This window comes from Lissotriton helveticus, chromosome 8 (genome assembly GCF_964261635.1).
Source record: "Lissotriton helveticus chromosome 8, aLisHel1.1, whole genome shotgun sequence".
Lineage (NCBI taxonomy): Eukaryota > Metazoa > Chordata > Amphibia > Caudata > Salamandridae > Lissotriton > Lissotriton helveticus.
In genome coordinates this window covers 593,970,413-593,992,997 of record NC_136069.1, presented here as the reverse complement: position 1 = coordinate 593,992,997, position 22,585 = coordinate 593,970,413, and positions in this window count along the sequence as shown.

Below are 22,585 nucleotides of genomic sequence, written 5' to 3'. Positions count from 1 at the left end.
AGGGAGGCCGGAGGGCGATCGAAACCAGGCATCCGGGGACGGTTGGAGAGCCATCGAAACTCCCCTCTCCTTGTCTCTGGTGGAGTGGCCACTCTACCACCCGGAGGGTTCTTGGGGCCTCGATGGCGGGCTCGCTGGGGCCGTGGCCGCGGCTGGTCCGGGACCACATGTCTGTGACGTGATGGGCCCAAGATGGCGTCGGGCCTGGAATGAGGGTCCGGGGTGGGCACCGGACCGGTAATACTAGGGCGGCCCGAGGGTGCCGTGTCGGTGGTTGTGGGCCGCCGGGTGGCGGATCTGGGGGTTCGGAGGGCGTGCAGAGGTGTGCCCGAGGCCGACCCTGGCTGGATTGAGGGCCGATGTCGTCCGGGGCCCGCCATGCGGGAGGGGTAGGACCACGCCACGAGGCCGGGTCCAACACGCGTCCCCCCCAGCTGAAGGCAGGGGAGAGTCACCCATCTTCTTGGGGATTCTCCTCGCCAAGGCGGAAGAATCTGGAGAGGCCGTCAGCGTTGGCGTGGTCGTTGCCAGGGCGATGCTCCACGGTGAAGTTCATCCCTTGGAGGGAGATGGACCAACGTAGCAACTTCGGGTTCTCGCCCCGCATCTGCATCAACCACCGCAGGGGCCGGTGGTCGGTCTGTACTCGGAAGTGGGTGCCGAAGAGGTAGGGCCGGAGCTTCTTTAGGGCCCATACGACGGCGAATGCTTCCCTCTCGATGGTGCTCCATCGTTGTTCTCGGGCCATCAGGCGCCAGCTGATGAAGGCCACAGGAAGGTCAACTCCGTCAGAGTTCCTTTGGGACAGTACGGCCCCAATGCCGTGTTCCGAGGCATCAGTTTGGACGATGAACTCTCGGCTGTAGTCGGGGGCCTGGAGCACCGGGGCGGTGCACATGGCAGTCTTTAGTGTCTCAAAGGCTACTTGGCACTCGGGGGTCCAGTGTACCTTCAGGGGTAGTCTCTTGGAGGTTAGTTCGGTGAGGGGCCCCACAATGCTCCCATAGTCCTTTATGAACCGCCGATAGTATCCAGTGAGCCCCAGGAAGGCTCGGACGGTGGTCTGGGTGACGGGGGGCTCCCAGGCCTGGATGGCGTCGATCTTGGGTTGAAGGGGAGCCATTTGGCCGCTCCCCACTTGGTGTCCCAGATAGGTCACGGACCCTTGACCGATCTGGCACTTGCTGGCTTTTATGGTTAGTCCGGCCCGTTGGAGGGCCGTCAGGACCTTCCAGAGGTGGGTCAGGTGCTCGTCCCAACAGAGGCTGTACACCGCAATATCGTCCAGATAGGCGGCACTGAACTCTTCCAGCCCGGCCAGCACCCGATTCACTAGTCTCTGGAAGGTGGCCGGAGCATTCTTCATGCCGAAGGGCATCACGTTGAAGTGGAAGTGGCCATCGGGGGTCGAGAAAGCGGATCGTTCTTGTGCCCCTGGCGTGAGGCCGATTTGCCAGTATCCGGCCGTGAGGTCGAAGGTGCTGAGGTACCTGGCGGCTCCCAGGTGGTCGATCAGTTCATCCGCTCGGGGAATGGGATGGGCGTCGGTCCTGGTGACGGCATTCAGTCCCCGGTAGTCGACACAGAACCGCAGCTCTGGGGGCACCCCGGGGGCGGCGGCCTTAGGGACCAGGACGACGGGACTGGCCCATGGACTGTCTGAGGGCTCGACTACCCCTAGGGCTAGCATCTTGGAAACTTCGGCTTGGATGCAGGCCCGGACTCGGTCGGGGACTCGGTAGGCTCGGTGCTGCACGGGCGGACTGTCCCCGGTGTCTACGTCGTGAACACACCACTGGGTGACTCCGGGGGTGAGGGAAAATAAGTTCGCGAATAGACCCAGCAGTTTCTGGCAGTCCTGGCGCTGTTTGGGTGTCAGCGCGGGAGAGAGGGAGACTTCCTCGACGGAGCCATCTTTCTCGGAGGTGCTCAGGAGGTCTGGTAGAGGCTCGGAGTCGTCCTCTGCTCCGTCATCGGTAGCCAACAACAGGCTCAGTTCTGTGCGGACAAAGTGGGGCTTGAGCCGATTGGCGTGTAGGACCCGGAGGGGGTTCCGGGGGGACTCCATGTCCACTAGGTAGGTGACGGGGCTCTTGCGCTCCACCACGTTGAAGGGCCCCGTCCATTTGTCTTGGAGGGCGCCGGGGTCCACCGGGGACATGACCCAGACCTGCTGGCCCGGCTCGAATTCAATGGACGAGGCATTTTCATCATACCAGCGCTTCATCTCCTCTTGACTGGCCTTCAGGTTGGTTTCGGCCAGTTCCCGGAACTTCCGAGTCTGGTTACGGAGAGTCAAGAGGTATCGGAAAACATCGGGCGGAGTATCGGAGGCGGCCAGCTCCCAGCCTTCCTTGACCAGGCTGAGGGGCCCTCGCACCGGGTGTCCATATAATAGTTCAAAGGGGCTGAACCCCAGGGACTTCTGGGGTACCTCCCGGTAGGCGAACAGGAAGCATGGCAGCAGAACGTCCCATTTGCGCCGGAGGGGCTCTTCTAGGCCCTTGATCATTCCTTTCAGGGTCCTATTAAATTGCTCCACTAGTCTATTCCCTTGAGGGTGATACGGGGTGGTGAACTTATACGCGACCCCGCACTGTTGCCACAGGGACCGCATATATTTCGATATAAAGTTTGTGCCCCGATCACTGACGACCTTTCGGGGGAGCCGACTCTGGAGAAGATCCCCATTAGTGCCCGACCCACTACGGGGGCTGTGATAGTCCGGAGGGGGATAGCTTCTGGGTAGCGGGTGGCATGGTCCAACAGGACGAGGATGAAGCGGTGCCCCTGAGAGGTTGGAGGATCCAGGGGCCCCACGATGTCGATCCCTACTCGCTCGAAGGGAGTGGTCACCACGGGAAACGGTTGGAGTGGGGCCTTGATTTTCCCCCCACTCTTTCCGCTGGCTTGGCAGGTCGGACAGGTTCGGCAGTGGTTGTACACATCGCGGCGCATCTTCGGCCAATAAAAGTGGGTCACCAGGCGGTTGTAGGTTTTGTCCTGCCCCAGGTGCCCGGCGAGGGGCACATCATGTGCCAGGTTTAAGAGAAAGTCTCGGAAGTGGAGAGGGACGACTAGCACTCGGCCGGCCCCCAGCTCGGCGATCTTTTGTTCACTGTACAGGAGGTCCTGGTCCCAATAGATCCGGTGGGACCCCGAGGAGTCTCCTGTGGCTTGCGTGGCGGCTTGTTGTCGGAGTCCCTCAAGGGAAGGACATGTCTTTTGTTCCCGACGGAACTGCTCGCGGGTGGGGCCCCCTTCTTGGCGCCACTGGGCTAGTTCGGGAAGGGGCCCGAGCTCAGGAAGTTCTTCATGGCTGGTGCTGCGGCCCCAGGTCGGGTTCGACCGTGGCAGTGGCGGGTGGCGGAGGTGCCTGCCATTCAGGTTCTTCGGGCAGATCGTCTTCGGTTGGGACGGCGTCCCGGGTGGACATGGATCTGGTCGTTACGCAAACCCATTCAGGAAGGCCTAGCATCCCCAGATGCTCTCTTCGTTTGATCTGTGCCCAGGGGGAACTTTCCAGGTCGTTCCGTAGGAGGCAGTCCACCGGGGCATCGTCTCGGACGGTGACTTTCAGCATGCCGGACACTCCTCCCCACTCGAAGGGGATGCGAGCCATCTGGCACAGGCTCTCGGAATTGTCCGCTGACCGGACAGGGCACAGAACGTGGGGCAAGATTTGTTCCGGGGTCACCAGATGGCAGCGGACGGCGGTTATGCTGGCCCCTGTGTCACGGAGAGCCTCGGCCCGGCGTCCGTTGATGGTGACCCACTGGCGGTACTTCTGGGTGTTGATTGGAATCTAGTCTCGGGGGATCATGTCTTTGTCGCCCAGGGAGGCGAGGCACATGGCCGCGGACTCCCATTCTTCTGGTTCCATGGGGACCTCTTCTTCTTCATCCTTTTCTTCGCTCAGAGCAGCGGCAGTGATTTGTCGACCGGGGGGCCCGGTGGGGCCGGGCCGCTGGTTCATGGGGCAGAGAGGATCATTGGCATAGTGACCCAGCCGCTGGCATCTGTGGCACGTAACGTTGGGGCGTGGCCCCGGTCGGGCTGGATGGGCCCCCCTCGGGCTGGAGGCTGGTGTAGAGGAGGCTGGCGAAGACCCCGGCGGGAGGTCTCGGCCTCGGCTGATGCCAGACCCGCCGCCTCGTGGCCGGTGGTTCCCCGGGGACCCTCGTCCGTATTCTCCTGTGGTGTTCTGGTGGACGCGGTTGCTCGCCCACCGATCTGCTTCGACCGCTAGCTTCCGCGGCTCGGTCAACTTGCTGTCGAGGAGGTGCTGTCGTAGTTCAATGAAGCAGTTGTTGGAGAGGTGCTCCCATAACATCAGGACGACCAACTGCTGGTAGGTAGTGACCTGACTGCCTTTGACCCACCCATCGAAGGCTCTGCTAAAAAAGTTCACATATTCTACCCAAGTGGTACCGGGGATTTTTTTACAGTCTCGGAACCTCTGCCGGTACATTTCGGGGGTGAGTCCGTAGCGCGTGAGTAGGGCCGTTTTCATGTGTTCATAGGAGGTCATTTCGGTGTCAGGGAGTTCCAGCAGGGCGTCCCTCCCTTCGTTGACGAACTTTCCCCACAGGCCGGCACCCCAATCCTTCAGGGGCACCCGATGGGCGGTCATGGCCACCTCGTAGGCTTTGAACCACTGTTGGATATCATCGTTCTTGTAGTATTCTTTGACTACATCTTTCGGTAGGTGAACCTTGGTGTCCACGGGAGGGGCCGAGGTCTTGGCCCCGGCCGCGCTATCTTCGTTGATCTTGGCCTTGATTTCTAGTTCTCTCAGGCCTCGTTCGTGTTCATATGCTAGTCGTTTTTCTTCGAGGTCACGTTGTCTCCGTTTCTCTTCTAGATCCCCCTCCAGCCGTAGTTGCTCGAGGGCTATCTTTTTCTCCGCTAGCTGGAGTTCTCCGTCTAGCCGGAGTTGTGCAAGCTCCACTTCGTGTAGCCGGTTGCGCTCTCGTTCTCGAGCGTCTTCATAGATGAGGTCCGCGTTTAGTGTTGCGGTTCTTTCCCCCATCGAGGGTACGCTGGTTTCAGGTTGCCCGGTCGGGCCATTCTCCTCTTGGGGTGGTCTGTCTCGGGTTTCCACCCAGGCTTGTAGGGCCGATTTGAAGTCCTCTTTTGTGCTCAGGCCAGTGGTAGCGATACCCATGTCTTTACAGAATTGTTTTAGTTCTTTGTGGCTGTATTCTTCTATCTTCCCTTTCTGGAATTCGGCAGGTAGGTTGGTTCCTTGGGTCGTCATGGTCTCTGTGTGTTTTTCCGTCGTAGCGGGTAGATCACTCTCTGTACGATTTTGCGTTGGCTCGGATCGCAGCGCCTGCCACCAATGTTAGAAAGGCGAACCCGGGGGAGGCAGAAGGTGTCTGACTGACCACCCCTAGGTCTACCCCTCCTTCAGAGAAGGGACCGAGCGATGTCGAGAGGCCTCCGACGGAAGGGCCCTCTCCTAGAATCGTACAGCAGAGTAACCACACCACTACAAATGTACACCACACGTAGATAGAGTTTTCAATCTTTATCGGGCAATAAGTATCGTTTCAATATATACAGCAGATCCAGGGATCTGGAAAGTCTTGTGGCAAGGGGCGAGGTAGCGGGACAGTCTTATAGATGGTCGGTTGCAATCCTCGAGCTGGAGGGTTCCGGAAGGTTGGGCCGCGGCAGCGCCAGCAGGCTCCAAGATGGTTCAGCGAGTGTGGACCGCAGCAGCGCCAGCAGGTTCCAAGATGATTCAGCGAGTGTGGACCGCGGCAGCGCCAGCAGGCTCCAAGATGGTTACAGCAAAGATGGACCGCGGCAGTGCCAGCAGGCTCCAAGGTGGTTACAGCGAAGATGGGCCGCGGCAGCGCCAGCAGGCTCCAAGGTGGTTACAGCGAAGATGGGCCGCGGCAGCGCCAGCAGGCTCCAAGGTGGGTACAGCGAAGATGGACCGCGGCAGCGCCAGCAGGCTCCAAGGTGGTTAAAGCGAAGATGGACCGCGGCAGCGCCAGCACGTTCCAGGGAGAGCAGCAAGGGGAGTTCGTCTCAGGGTCAGCCACAACAGCGTCAGCAGGGCTTCTGGACTCCGGGATACAACTGCCGTCCTACTCCGGGGCTGGCCCAGATATAGGTCTGGAGTCCTTTGATGTCCGGACCCTCTCGCCTGGGGGTCAGAGGGGCCGGGATGATGGTGTCCAGACACCCAGCAGGGGGGTGGAGCCAGCGCCCAGGGAGGCTGGAGGGCGATCGAAATCAGGCATCCGGGGACGGTTGGAGAGCCATCGAAACTCCCCTCTCCTTGTCTCTGGTGGAGTGGCCACTCTACCACCCGGAGGGTTCTTGGGGCCTCGATGGCGGGCTCGCTGGGGCCGTGGCCGCGGCTGGTCCGGGACCACGTGTCTGTGACGTGATGGGCCCAAGATGGCGTCGGGCCTGGAATGAGGGTCCGGGGTGGGCACCGGACCGGTAATGCTGGGGCGGCCCGAGGGTGCCGTGTCGGTGGTTGTGGGCCGCCGGGTGGCGGATCTGGGGGTTCGGAGGGCGTGCAGAGGTGTGCCCGAGGCCGACCCGGGCTGGATGGAGGGCCGATGTCGTCCGGGGCCCGCCATGCGGGAGGGGTAGGACCACGCCACGAGGCCAGGTCCAACAGCACACAAACAGTACTCTGAACTCCAGTAGTATCACGCAGCCTTTCTCCCAACTCCGCCTTTCATCATGTCTGCAAACGCGTTTCAGGGCCGGAGCCCCTTCTTCATGGGCGCACAACACCACACGTGACAACCTGCATTAGCATTTCCGTTTTTTATTCATGCCAAGACCCAACTTCCCGTGGGCGTGTGTTGGATTCACTGTCCCACGGTGCTTTATGGGATATGGAGTTCCGTGATGCAGGCAATAATTTCTGGATGGGGTTTTTAACTCAGTACCTGGCTTAGCAGCGAAGGAAATTTACCCTATCGTTTGGTCAGATCATTTCTTAATTACTTTTGACTACCCAGCTCAAACTGTTTCTGAAACTTGGGCTGAAAAAATGCAGCAAAACACATACACAGCATGGAACAAGATAGATAAAAGCATGCTAAAATCCCAGCTAGAGCAGACACAGCCTACTACAAACATACAGGTAGATCAGGCCGCAGAGGACTATACCAATTGGTTAAACGATGCATTTAAGGCTATTGCACCAACAGAAATAAGAAACAACAGGAATCGCACTCAACCCTCAGCCCCATGGTTTACGGAAGTTCTGTGACTAGAGAAACAAAAATGTCGCAGGCTAGAAAGGCGCTGGAGAATAAAATACGAGGCTGAGGATTAAATGAGATACAATATGCACTATCCATTTATAAATCTCTTATTATCATCGAACAAAAAGACTTATTTCACCAAACAAATTGAGCAAGCTAAAAACTCAACTAAGGAACTGTTTGGGGTGGTTGAAAAACTAACGTTCATATCCAATAAATCTACAGTTGGAAGTAGTCAAGCTCTCTGTGATAACATTGCAACCACGTTCAGGAATAAAGTCTATGACATCTATAATAATTTCTCCGCCATCCCCAATCCTTCAATCTCAGTTTCCCCCATCTTTAAAATTAAAGAGAATGATGTTTTTAGTTTCTCTCAGGTGCATAGTGAACTGGTGTAAAATCTCATTCAAGAAATAAAATCCAGCTCCCCGTCGGATTCCTGCCCCCCTGCAGTACTAAAAAGTATAGCAAAGAAGGTGAGTCCTATACTGACCAACATTTTTAACAATATGTTCCTATCAGGCTCACTCCCGGCCATCTGGAAGGACACAGCGATTGTTCCTTTGATAAAGAAGGCTAACCTGGATATAGCGATAACAAATAACTATCGTGCAATTGCTAGACTACCTTTCCCGGCAAAAATAGCAGAGAAAATAATGAATAAACAACTTTCTCAGTTCATTCAGGAAAAGGATCTACTTGACCCCTCTCAATTTGGTTTCCGGTCAGGGCACTGTACGGAAACGGCACTAATTAAGGCTACCGAGGAGAACAGGGCAGCAATGGATCAGGGAGGTGCGGCTGTTCTGATTCTCCTCGATTTGTCGGCTGCCTTCGATACTGTGCACCATGATACACTGCTTCAGCATCTGGGAAAGATAGGAGTAAAGAAATCAGCTCTCTCCTTAATAGCATCATTCATAAAAAACAGGAAACAGACTGTGACCCTTGACCAGTTTCAAGCTGCCCCTTATGTACTCCCTTGTGGGGTTCCTCAGGGGTCATCGTTAAGTCCATCCCGGTTCAACCATTATGTGTCAGAATTGGCCCCTTTGGTTAAAAAAATACGGCTACAATTTAACATCATATGCCGAGACGCTCAAATCGTTGTAGAGGTGCAGAAAGATCAAGCTCCACCTACTTCTCAATTACAGAATTGTATGAGAGAAGTTAGTCACTGGATGGGTAGACACTGCCTCAAATTGAACTTGGATAAAACCGAGGTAGTTATCTTTGGCAATCTCCGACCAATATGGGATGACTTATGGTGGCCGGTGGATATTGGAGAACTACCGAAGCCGGTAGAAAAGGCAAAGAACCTCGGGGTGTGGATTGATAACAAACTTACCTTTTCTCAGCAAACTAATTCAACAGTGTCCACTGCATTCTACCTGATAAGAAAACTGAAAAAGATGATACCCTTCATCATCTCAGACCAATGTTAGTGCTTTCGAAACTAGATTATTGCAATGCCTCTATCCTGGGTTGCAAAAGCAGCACCTGAAAAAATTGCAAATGGTACAGAATGCCGCTGTTAGGCTCTTGTTGGATGTACCAAAATATCAATCTGTCTCAGAGGATATGCGGAAACTCCACTGGTTACTTGTGATTCAGCACATTAAATTTAAAGTACTGTGCCTCGCTTACAAGGCATTGAATAGCATTGGGCCAGAAGCACTGAAAAGTTTGTTTGCATGGTACCACCCAGGTAGATGTTTAAGGTCTTCCAACGCCAGGTTGATGCTGGTACCTAAAGTTCGTAAGGCAAATTGGGGTGGCCGAAGTATAAGCTACTGTACAGCTAAACTCTGGAACACTCTTCCAGCAGATATACGAGCAGCCAACTTACTTATCACCTTTAGAAAAAGTCTGAAAACCTGTTTGTTTAACTAAGTTTACTGTATTCTTGTTTTCTTTTTCTTCTGTCCAGGCTACTTAGGTCCAGCGCCAAGACACCTCCGGGTATTCGTGCGCTTTAGAAATCATATTAACATAACATAACATAACATAACATAATATATATATATATATATATATATATATATATATATATATATATATATATATATATATATATATATATATATATATATATATATCAAAACAAAACCCTTTCAAGCATAGAGTGACGCATAAATTATGCAAAAAAGAAGGAGAGAACTCTGGGTAGGTCTCAGTTTAGGTGGAAAGCAGCTCCTGTTAGAGCACTCTCAACACCAGCGACACTCTAGATCTGCTCACCTCAAATGTCTGTTTTTCTATCAAAGTTTTTAAGCATAGGATTAGACAGTGCTATCCATGCCGAGATAGAAAATGACAAAGTCTTTCGCCATTTAAACAGCAAAGTCTTTAAGCATAGGACTAGTACAGTGCAGTCCTTGCCGAGCTGTCAAATAACAAAAGCCATTTATCACTCCAGGCACAATATTACAGCTTTGAATTGGTAAAATACCAACTCAAGCCAACCTGAAATGATTAAAAGCAACCCCTGACACAGTGTTTCGCTCTAATTAGAGCTCTTCAGAGAGGTATAGCTTTGTCCAGACACAAGGGAGCACCCAGTATTAAGTCAAAACAAAACCCTTTCAGGCATAGAGTGACGCATAAATTATGCAAAAAAGAAGGAGAGAACTCTGGGTAGGTCTCAGTTTAGGTGGAAAGCAGCTCCTGTTAGAGCACTCTCAACACCAGCGACACTCTAGATCTGCTCACCTCAAATGTCTGTTTTTCTATCAAAGTTTTTAAGCATAGGATTAGACAGTGCTATCCATGCCGAGATAGAAAATGACAAAGTCTTTCGCCATTTAAACAGCAAAGTCTTTCAGCATAGGACTAGTACAGTGCAGTCCTTGCCGAGCTGTCAAATAACAAAAGCCATTTATCACTCCAGGCACAATATTACAGCTTTGAATTGGTAAAATACCAACTCAAGCCAACCTGAAATGATTAAAAGCAACCCCTGACACAGTGTTTCGCTCTAATTAGAGCTCTTCAGAGAGGTATAGCTTTGTCCAGACACAAGGGAGCACCCAGTATTAAGTCAAAACAAAACCCTTTCAGGCATAGAGTGACGCATAAATTATGCAAAAAAGAAGGAGAGAACTCTGGGTAGGTCTCAGTTTAGGTGGAAAGCAGCTCCTGTTAGAGCACTCTCAACACCAGCGACACTCTAGATCTGCTCACCTCAAATGTCTGTTTTTCTATCAAAGTTTTTAAGCATAGGATTAGACAGTGCTATCCATGCCGAGATAGAAAATGACGAAGTCTTTCGCCATTTAAACAGCAAAGTCTTTAAGCATAGGACTAGTACAGTGCAGTCCTTGCCGAGCTGTCAAATAACAAAAGCCATTTATCACTCCAGGCACAATATTACAGCTTTGAATTGGTAAAATACCAACTCAAGCCAACCTGAAATGATTAAAAGCAACCCCTGACACAGTGTTTCGCTCTAATTAGAGCTCTTCAGAGAGGTATAGCTTTGTCCAGACACAAGGGAGCACCCAGTATTAAGTCAAAACAAAACCCTTTCAGGCATAGAGTGACGCATAAATTATGCAAAAAAGAAGGAGAGAACTCTGGGTAGGTCTCAGTTTAGGTGGAAAGCAGCTCCTGTTAGAGCACTCTCAACACCAGCGACACTCTAGATCTGCTCACCTCAAATGTCTGTTTTTCTATCAAAGTTTTTAAGCATAGGATTAGACAGTGCTATCCATGCCGAGATAGAAAATGACAAAGTCTTTCGCCATTTAAACAGCAAAGTCTTTAAGCATAGGACTAGTACAGTGCAGTCCTTGCCGAGCTGTCAAATAACAAAAGCCATTTATCACTCCAGGCACAATATTACAGCTTTGAATTGGTAAAATACCAACTCAAGCCAACCTGAAATGATTAAAAGCAACCCCTGACACAGTGTTTCGCTCTAATTAGAGCTCTTCAGAGAGGTATAGCTTTGTCCAGACACAAGGGAGCACCCAGTATTAAGTCAAAACAAAACCCTTTCAGGCATAGAGTGACGCATAAATTATGCAAAAAAGAAGGAGAGAACTCTGGGTAGGTCTCAGTTTAGGTGGAAAGCAGCTCCTGTTAGAGCACTCTCAACACCAGCGACACTCTAGATCTGCTCACCTCAAATGTCTGTTTTTCTATCAAAGTTTTTAAGCATAGTGCTCTAACAGGAGCTGCTTTCCACCTAAACTGAGACCTACCCAGAGTTCTCTCCTTCTTTTTTGCATAATTTATGCGTCACTCTATGCCTGAAAGGGTTTTGTTTTGACTTAATACTGGGTGCTCCCTTGTGTTTGGACAAAGCTATACCTCTCTGAAGAGCTCTAATTAGAGCGAAACACTGTGTCAGGGGTTGCTTTTAATCATTTCAGGTTGGCTTGAGTTGGTATTTTACCAATTCAAAGCTGTAATATTGTGCCTGGAGTGATAAATGGCTTTTGTTATTTGACAGCTCGGCAAGGACTGCACTGTACTAGTCCTATGCTTAAAGACTTTGCTGTTTAAATGGCGAAAGACTTTGTCATTTTCTATCTCGGCATGGATAGCACTGTCTAATCCTATGCTTAAAAACTTTGATAGAAAAACAGACATTTGAGGTGAGCAGATCTAGAGTGTCGCTGGTGTTGAGAGTGCTCTAACAGGAGCTGCTTTCCACCTAAACTGAGACCTACCCAGAGTTCTCTCCTTCTTTTTTGCATAATTTATGCGTCACTCTATGCCTGAAAGGGTTTTGTTTTGACTTAATACTGGGTGCTCCCTTGTGTCTGGACAAAGCTATACCTCTCTGAAGAACTCTAATTAGAGCGAAACACTGTGTCAGGGGTTGCTTTTAATCATTTCAGGTTGGCTTGAGTTGGTATTTTACCAATTCAAAGCTGTAATATTGTGCCTGGAGTGATAAATGGCTTTTGTTATTTGACAGCTCGGCAAGGACTGCACTGTACTAGTCCTATGCTTAAAGACTTTGCTGTTTAAATGGCGAAAGACTTTGTCATTTTCTATCTCGGCATGGATAGCACTGTCTAATCCTATGCTTAAAAACTTTGATAGAAAAACAGACATTTGAGGTGAGCAGATCTAGAGTGTCGCTGGTGTTGAGAGTGCTCTAACAGGAGCTGCTTTCCACCTAAACTGAGACCTACCCAGAGTTCTCTCCTTCTTTTTTGCATAATTTATGCGTCACTCTATGCCTGAAAGGGTTTTGTTTTGACTTAATACTGGGTGCTCCCTTGTGTCTGGACAAAGCTATACCTCTCTGAAGAGCTCTAATTAGAGCGAAACACTGTGTCAGGGGTTGCTTTTAATCATTTCAGGTTGGCTTGAGTTGGTATTTTACCAATTCAAAGCTGTAATATTGTGCCTGGAGTGATAAATGGCTTTTGTTATTTGACAGCTCGGCAAGGACTGCACTGTACTAGTCCTATGCTTAAAGACTTTGCTGTTTAAATGGCGAAAGAATTTGTCATTTTCTATCTCGGCATGGATAGCACTGTCTAATCCTATGCTTAAAAACTTTGATAGAAAAACAGACATTTGAGGTGAGCAGATCTAGAGTGTCGCTGGTGTTGAGAGTGCTCTAACAGGAGCTGCTTTCCACCTAAACTGAGACCTACCCAGAGTTCTCTCCTTCTTTTTTGCATAATTTATGCGTCACTCTATGCCTGAAAGGGTTTTGTTTTGACTTAATACTGGGTGCTCCCTTGTGTCTGGACAAAGCTATACCTCTCTGAAGAGCTCTAATTAGAGCGAAACACTGTGTCAGGGGTTGCTTTTAATCATTTCAGGTTGGCTTGAGTTGGTATTTTACCAATTCAAAGCTGTAATATTGTGCCTGGAGTGATAAATGGCTTTTGTTATTTGACAGCTCGGCAAGGACTGCACTGTACTAGTCCTATGCTTAAAGACTTTGCTGTTTAAATGGCGAAAGAATTTGTCATTTTCTATCTCGGCATGGATAGCACTGTCTAATCCTATGCTTAAAAACTTTGATAGAAAAACAGACATTTGAGGTGAGCAGATCTAGAGTGTCGCTGGTGTTGAGAGTGCTCTAACAGGAGCTGCTTTCCACCTAAACTGAGACCTACCCAGAGTTCTCTCCTTCTTCTTTTTTGCATATATATATATATATATATACTAGCAGCCCATCCCGACGTTGTCCGGTTATGAAATAGAATGTGTGTATTTGGCAAGGGCAATTTATTTTAAAATCTCGTGGTAGACAACATTTTTTGTTTCATTAGAATAGGGACGGAGAAGGGCCAGCTGCAGCCCTGGTTGATGTTAGCAGGCGCGTGTAATTGGTGTAGTGATCCACCGCCTGAGCCCGGCTACAGCCCTGGTTGATGTTAGCAGGCGCGTGTAATGTCGTTGGATGAGAGAGTTATCAGCCGTGGGTAAATCCGTTTAATTAGAGAGTTCAGTGACAGCGAGTAGGAGAGGCTGTAGTAATTGTCCCCGCAGACACATTCATTTGCGTGTTCCCCCGCTTGAGGCCCAGATGCAGGCCTGTTTGATGTTAGCAGGCGCGTGTTCACCCGCTTGAGCAGGCGCGTGTTCCCCTGCTTGAGGCCCAGCTGCAGCCCTGGCTGAGGTAATCAGGCTCGTGTAATTAGTGTACTGATCCGCCGCCTGAGCCCGGCTAGAGCTCTGGTTGATGGTACAGGCACATCTAATTTCGTTGAATGAGAGAGTTCAGTAACAGCGCGCAGGAGAGGCTGCAGTAATGTTACTTTCCTGGCCTCCAGCTGAACGCGTTTGTCATGCCCCTAGCACACGGCCACAGCAGACGATCATCTGATTAATGTACGACCCACATGGCATGAAGGGCGGAATGTAGCACACGCCCCCAGTGTTTCTCACACCCCCAGCGTGCCCCTTGATGCGGCGCAATTGCGTTCACATGGCATGAAGGCCGGACACACGCCCCCAGCGTTTCTCACGCCCCAGCGTGCCCCTTGATGCTGCACAGCAACTTAATTGGCGCTTGTATGTACGACTCACATGGCATGAAGGGCGAACACACGCCCCAGTGTTTGTCACGCCCCCAGCACATGCTCACAGCCCACGATGTGATGGCCATACCACACGCACCCAGTGTTAGTCACGCCCACAGCACAATGCAGACACGCCCACAAGGGACAACTTTGCTGGCACGGTTCTTTTACCTTTTGAATGTATATGGTGTCCTACGGTACAATTGTATGTCTTGAACTGTATGGTTGTGATGAACACCACTGTTTCTTGAAAAGTTAATAAAAACTATTTTAAAAAAATGTATATGGTGGCCGTCTGCATAGTCTATGTCCTTCTGCTGCAACTTCCCTTTCCAACGCCATATTGGGTGTTGAGATTGGTGCTGTGGTTACTGAGATTACCCGCCTCAAAGGTTTGGGCTCTCTCTTTATAATATTAGTATGGATTACCTACTGGCGGTCGCCTGTAGGTAGATATAGTTAGGACCTAGTTTCCATAGGAAATCCACAACATTCTATTTGGAATAACTTTGGCGCCGGTTGATGAATTTTCGGGAATTTCTCAAAGAAGATGGCCCATTCCGTTCCGCTCCTTCCCTGAAAGTTTTGGGGAGATTGGTCAAGTGGGGGCTGAGAAAAAAAGGCGGTCCCAAAACGTGTTTTCCCCATGTTATTTTCCATAGGACGTTTAGACATGGCTACAGCCCGAACGGCTGAACGGAATTACAAGAAATTTGGCAAAATGGTAGAGTCTGATTCGCAGATCATGCTTTTGCTTAAATGGTATAAATCCCTCCAGTAGTTCCTGAGAAAATCAAAAGAGAAAATATATATATATCTGTAAGCGTGCACCGTGTGCGCACCGTACGCGTACCTTCGCGTGCACGAGCTGCATGCTGATTGGCTACAACTGTCTGTCAACACTCCAAAACAAGAATTGTTGGCAGCCATCTTGTGCCTCGGTAGACTGAGGCACAAGAAAGCAGAAAAACAAACATGTAGAACTCAAAAAGGGGGCAGGGTAGAAGCACCCTGACCCCCTAGGCCTGCTCAGGGGGTCCCACAAGGACCCCCAAGGCCCCAATTTTTTTTTTTAAAACCCGGTCTGTTTTTTTTCAAATTACCCCCCGGGGGACCAAATCGCAGGGGCATAGTGATGAAGAAGTGTGGGGGGGGCCCTATGCCCCCCACACTGCCCCGGGGTCCACCGTCCCCCAGGGCAAAGCAACGCAGCCCCCTGGTGCATACTGGACGCTCCTGGTGGGCTAAATGGCCCCCAGGGACCCCCAGTATGCAAGTTGAATTAGTTCCCCCTCTGCAAACGCACCAGGGGGCTGCGTTGCAGAGAGGTGTAAAAAGGGGCATAGCCTCATTACACCTCTCTGCAATGAAGACCCCTGGCGCATACTGGAGGTTCCAGGTGGGCTAGTTGGCCCCCAGGGACCCCAAGTATGCAAGGGGAATTAGTTTCCCTTCTGCAAATGCGCCAGGGGCTACGTTGCAGAGAGATGTAAAAAGGGGCATAGCCTCATTACACCTCTCGGCAATGCAGCCCCCTGGCGCATACTGGAGGTTCCAGGTGGGCTAGTTGGCCCCCAGGGACCCCAAGTATGCAAGGGGAATTAGTTTCCCTTCGGCAAACACGCCAGGGGGCTGCGTTGCATAGAGGTGTAAAAAGGGGCATAGCCTCATTACACCTCTCTGCAATGCAGCCCCCTGGCGCATACTGGAGGTTCCAGGTGGGCTAGTTGGCCCCCAGGGACCCCCAGTATGCAAGGGGAATTAGTTCCCCCTCTGCAAAGGCGCCAGGGGCTGCGTTGCAGAGAGGTGTAAAAAGGGTGTGGCCTCATTACACCTCTCTGCAATGCAGCCCCATGGCGCATACTGGAGGTTCCAGGTGGGCTAGTTGGCCCCCAGGGACCCCAAGTATTGCAGAGAGGTGTAAAAACATATTTTTTCCATTTATATTAAAAATATTTAATGTCATTTAAAAAATAAAATATCTAAAAATAAATAATTTAAAATAATGTAGTAAATCAGTATAAAAAATATAACAATTAATACATTTAAAGATTATCATTGACAAAACCATTGAAATTCTCTGAAAAAACCATAGGTTTCAGCCATGTTATAGTTAGGAATTAGCATTTAAAAAACCTTGCAAATTCACAGAAAAAACCATAGGTTTCACACACGTTATAGTTAGGAATTAGCATTTTAAAAACCTTTGAAATTCACTGAAAAAACTATAGGTTTCACACACGTTAAAGTTAGGAATTAGCATTTTAAAAACCTTTGAAATTCACTGAAAAAACCATAGGTTTCACACCAGTTATAGTTAGCTGGCCATTTTAATCATACAAAACCTTTGAAATTCCACCGTTATAGTTAGTTGTACTCACTATAACTCACGCACCCGCAATCCACCGCTGATGATGTCACATATTACATCATTCATGACATGATCAGTGACATCACTGATGACATCTCAAATGACATCACTGATGACATCATCCTTGTGAAAGAGTGGCAGTCCTCCTTTCAGCGTAATATAACCCTTGATACACACATTCAAAAATAGAAACTACAATTTTCAAAAAAATGGAGATACCAATTCCAGTTAGAACAACCTATTCAGTAATTCCAAAATTTACATACACATCCAGTCATTCACTAACAGTTCTATATGGGCACTCATACATATACTCACTCATCATATATACTCATACACCTATACATCTTATACACACGGACACTCATCTATAGAGTTACTCACACACAAACTCAGAAGAATCCTGTGGCTGCTGTTCTGCCATTTTGATATGAAAAAAGCTGGAACAAAGCAGAGATCCTTCTCTCAGGAAACCAAAAGAGATAGTGAGGGAAGTGGGTGGGTTTTTTCAAGATTCTGGAAAATAAACTATTATAAACAAATCAAAAGTGTTGTTTTCACGTCACATGACTTTACTTGCGCGCAACGTGCGCGCACGCATGCGTGCACGTTGCGCAACCGTCGCATATAAATGACGTTTCACCCGATTTTCGTAAAAGCTTTTAAAAACGTGAAAAGGAGGCAGGGAAGAGACTCTCAGACCCCCTATGCCTTCTCATGGGGTCCCTAAAAGACCCCGAAGGGCAAAAAAAACATTTTTAAAAAATCGCGAGGTGCGCGCACGTTGCTTGCACCTTAGAGGCAGAACTGAGTCAATAACAATAGTGGAGAACGTGAAAAGGGGGCAGGGTAGAGACTACCTGACCCCCTAGGCCTTCTCAGGGGGTCACTGAAGGACCCCGAAAGGCAAAAAAACATTTTAAAAAAATTAAAAAATCACGAGGTGCGCGCACGTTGCGCGCACTTTGAAAAAAAAAATTGACAAATTTGACTGTTTATATTTTGATTGAAGATGTAGACTATACTGTTTAACTTTATCCAAATCATAAAAACTAGCTGTGCCGTTGCATATTACAGGATACAGTCAATGTATTACAATATACAAAGGCAGTTTGTTGGAAAATAAATATGTAAAAAATATAAAAATTGATACAGAAATTAGCATTTTAAAAACCTTGGAAATTCACTGAAAAAACCATAGGTTTCACAAATGTTATATTTAGGAATTAGCACTTAAAAAACTTTGTAAAATCACTGAAAACAACATAGATTTCACACACGTTATAGTTAAGATTTAGCATTAAAAAAACCTTGCAAATTCACTGAAAAAACCATAGGTTTCAGGCCTGATATAGTTAGGAATTAGCATTTAAAAAACCGTAAAAATTCACTGAAAAAACCATAGGTTTCAGGCCTAATATAGTATAACTCTCATCTGTGGTAGAGGAGATATCTTCACTCCACCCAAAAGAAGTTGCTGGGGTCTTTTTCAGGATCAAGCTCATGGTAAGCGAGTTTATTATTCTCATTATTTTCAGCGGCTTGACCCATACCTTGACCTGCCCCCAGATTAGCTCTAGCTTGCGTTGGCTGTTGTATTTGAGGGGTTCGCGAGGGGCTAGGTGTTGTTCTAACCCCCTCTGCTATACCCATCGTATCCGGTGACCCCCCTGAGGTGTTATCGCAGGGGGGGTCGTAGTCTGTATAGCTCCCCCAGAGTTAGTTGAGCTCCCTTCCCTCTCAGCATCAACCAGTATTACCAATGGGCATACCTTCATTCGCGCTGATAGTTAATCTGTCCCTCGCACTCTGCTCTGGTGCTGGCGCTGGCTCCAGATTGTGAGCATCCTCGATCTCCACTTTGCTTCATGCTTCTGGGACGTCCATTTTGTCTAACACTGCCCCAGCTAATCCGAGGCCATCAATTTCACTATAGTTGGCAGCTTCCACCGCTTCTTTAGATCCAGCCTTGCTCTTCCCATCATGACCTAGAATTGATTTAGCTGCCACTTCACGGAGCAAGTCAGCAACTGTAGGGCCGGCTGGATGCCCCTTCTGCACAGCACGAGCACCAGTTCCGCGTTTCGGCGTCTGAGACAGACAGTTGAATGGATGACCTCGGTGTCTCTGCTGCAGCCTTCCCGCATCCAGTATCGCCTGACTCGGAGGCTCCCTGCAGCGCCAACCTTGCGGCCCTGGCTTTCGCAGCCGCTGCCGCCGCTGCATCTTTCAGAGCCATCACAGTAAGTTCTGGGGGATTCCTACACCAAGCGTTGGCGTCAGCCTCAGATGGCAGGTAAGATTGCTGGTATTGGTTCACTTCTGCCTTGAGGTATGTTCTCCCCAAGTACCTCAGAACGACAAGCCCGATTATTGTTCCCAACGTATACAGTTGATTCCTAATATGCTTTATCACTTCACTGCATGCCTCCGCGAGCATTTCCTTACACTGCAGTAGCTCTTAACTCAGCATTTAGTTGCGCTTCTCAGGAGCTGTAGTCAATACGTGCGCACAGCAGTCTCACGTGACTGCCATCTTGCCTCATCCCATTTTAGGCACCTTTAATGTTTCGTGTCTGCGATTTCCTAAAAGAGAATTCATCATTCCTTTGTATGACCATGCGGGCAAATCAATCTGAATGCCCTGGGTTTTGAATTGTGTGTTATTCAATAAGGAGACCAGGTTGGAGTTTTTAATTGGGGCTTCCAGCTGTTTTTTCTAGACTTAGTAAGGTCTGTAAAATTTGTCTCATTGGGAGAGGTTTTTTAGGTTCTGACAAAAGTAGCATGATAGGGTGATGGGCTTCCAGTAGAGCTTTATCAACCAGCCGTCACATAGGTGTGTGACCCTGTTGGGAGAGGAGGTATCTGGACCCTTGTTTGGCCTAAAAAAAGAAGTTTGGTATAATCAAAAGTTTGTGAGGTTTACTCCACCTAGATAAAGAGGCATTAGAGTTTTTGATAGATATTCCTGAGTGTTTGTTTTGCTACATAAAAGTATTTAGAATTGTATCTAGTTTGTGGTGAAATTCATCCTATAGTGATAGAGGGAGAATAGCTATAAGGTAGTTTACAATCGGTGTAACCATCATTTTAATGGTTTTGATACGTCCCCAACATGTACTAAATTTAAGGTTTAATGTTTGCATACTGTGAGATTCTGCAGAAGGGAGTAGGGCTCAGACCCTTTGAACTTCTATATGGACACCCGGTGTGGCGTCAACTCACCTTAGTAAGAGAAAGATGGAAAGGAACGCAGAGTCTCTACAGAAATATGTAGTGGACTATGTGAATGGCCTTAGGAAGCTGATGGCACAATACATGAGTCAGGCAAAGGAAAACCTTCAGGCTAGCCAAGAGCTGATGAAGAAAAGGTACGACCAGAAAAATACGCTGGGTATCAGGAACGTCAGGAGGTGTTGGTGTTAAAGCCTATTTGTCCAAAGGTTTTAGGGGACAAATGCTTTGGGCCAAAGGGAGTAGTTCAGAAAGTGTCTGGCGTAAACTACTGGGTGGATTCAGGTGCCACAAGGGAACCCAACAGAGTATTCCATATGAGCAGGCTGAAGCCTTTCCTCTGAACAGACTACACAGTGAATGTCTGGGCTCTGGAATAGGAAGTTGATGAAGAAAGTGAGATTCTTCTTGACTTGCTGCACAGTGCCATGACGGATGACACTGTGGAAGGGGTTCAATAGGCCCCAAGTCAACTCCTGAGCAGCAGAGAGAGTACAGTGATGGGTTGGAACTGATTGCCAACCTTCTCGCTGACTCCAGGGTTGACACCTGTCTTTATGCATGACATAGTCACAGGGGACAATCTAGCAGTGAAGGGCAGAATGCACACAATGTCTGACTGATTTCAGGGATGAATTAAGGCAGAAGTTGCAAAAATGTTGGACCTGTGAGTCATGGAGAGATCTCTTGTGGATCGTTTAGGTGCTGCAAAGTATTTGAGCACCTTGGATCTGACCAGTGGATATTGGCAGATTGATTTGCCACCAAATGCTAAGGAGAAGACAACGTTTTCATTGACAGATGGGCTGTTTCAGTTTAAGGTGATGCCTTTTGGGTTGAAGAATGCTCCTGCCACTTTTCAGCACCTGGTGAACCATGTTCTCACAGGATTGGAAGTGCTCTATGTGACCTACCTGGACAACAAGGCAACAAAGTGTCAGGAGGGGCAGTCCTCTGTGGTCTACCTTGAGCATAAGATTGGAACTGCGAAGATACTCCCGTTGGATGCCAAGATTCAGTCTGCGATGAAATGTGAGGTACCTACTAACCAGACTGAAGTGAGGGCTTTTTTATTGACTCACCAAGTATTGCAGGAACTTTGTTGTGAACTATGAAAGTATAGTTCCTCCATTGACCTCTAGGAAGCAGCCCAGGAAAGTGATATGGACTGCGGAGAGTCAGAAGGTATTTGAGGAACGGAAGAAGGCACTATGCATTGCATTAGTACTGAAAGTGCCTGACTACAGTCAGCCTTTCCTTGTACAAACGGATGTCTCTGATTAAGAATTTGGAGATCCATTAGTTCAACTGCATGACAAAGGTATAAATGTCCAGTAGCCTTTATTAGTAGGAGATTACTATAATGAGAACAGAACTGGGCAGTTATTGGGAAGGAGTGCTTTGCCTTCATGTGGGCATTGTATACGTTCCACCCATATTTTTTGCCACTAAGTTTGTGGTGCAAACAGATCATAAGTCACTGGGTTGATGGCTATGAAGTGAGAAAATACCAGGTTTTTGAGATGGTCTATTTCATTCCAAGGGTTAGACTAGCAAATAGCCTGATAGAGTCACAGGAATGTTTTTGGACTTTCCAGCTGGTTTTACTGTTCTTCCACCTAACTTCTACAGGTTAGGAGTTGGTTTGGGATGGTTTGATCTGTGAGGGGTGTCTGTTGGTACAGAAAAGTCCACTTTATGGTAAGAGACATATACCTGTGAGCTGAGTGCCCAACTGCACTGTTGTCTGGATTCCTAATGCTGATTTTTATTGTTATACACAAACACAGATCATGCGTGTGAATCATGACATAGGCCAGTCTCACAGATTGCAGTCTTGTTGGACTGGGAGGGACACCCAAAGTGCTGCCCTCATAGTGGTGGGAGGCTACAGCCTTCACCAAAGAGTTAAAAAGCAAAAAGTCGGGTGGTGGCTGCATGCCGTGTAGTGATCAGTAGGAGTGGACAGGTCCTTTTTACCCTTTCTCACTAGAGTGAAGCTTACAGGCTCACTCATCTTTATAAAGTTTAGCTGTTGTGTTCTTGCCTCACCCTTGGCATACATCATATAGATGAAGAGTGCTGTGCAGCACAGGAGTAGGGACTCTGCGTTGGATGTAACAGTTCCCAGATAGGTTATAGTACAGAGATAGAGCAGTGCTGCGCAGTGCATGTATGGTTACTGCATGAACAATACTTGGCCCATTTGCTCAGGATACATAGTAGGCTGGGCCTCAGGACATCAGGAGCAAAATGCCTCATCACCACAGTTGGGACCAGTAGCCGAGATGTGCCCCATGGTTCTCTGATAGGGGTTGCAACAGACATTATGACTATCACACTATGCCATTTGGGCTATGCAATGCACCATCAAGTTTTTACCAGTTTATAGATGCACATTCTTTGATATGCTTTGCCATTCCATCATTGAATAGCTTGAAGACATTTCTATTTTTTCTTCCACTCTCAGTCTACGTGGGTAACATATTAGGAAGTATTCAATGGTTGTATATTTATAATTTATCCCACAAACCAGAAAAAAAGATTTTCAAAGGAGGAAAGGTAGAGTATCTTGGCTACACTCTGTCTGAAAAAAGGCTTTCTAAGGACCATCATAAAAGGCCAAGATGTTGAAGTGTCCATGGGTGAAAGACCTCTAGAGTTGTGCCGCCTTCACCAGAAATCTTTCCCAGGTCGAAGGAGCCATAGACAGCAGAGGCTGGTGGCGGGAG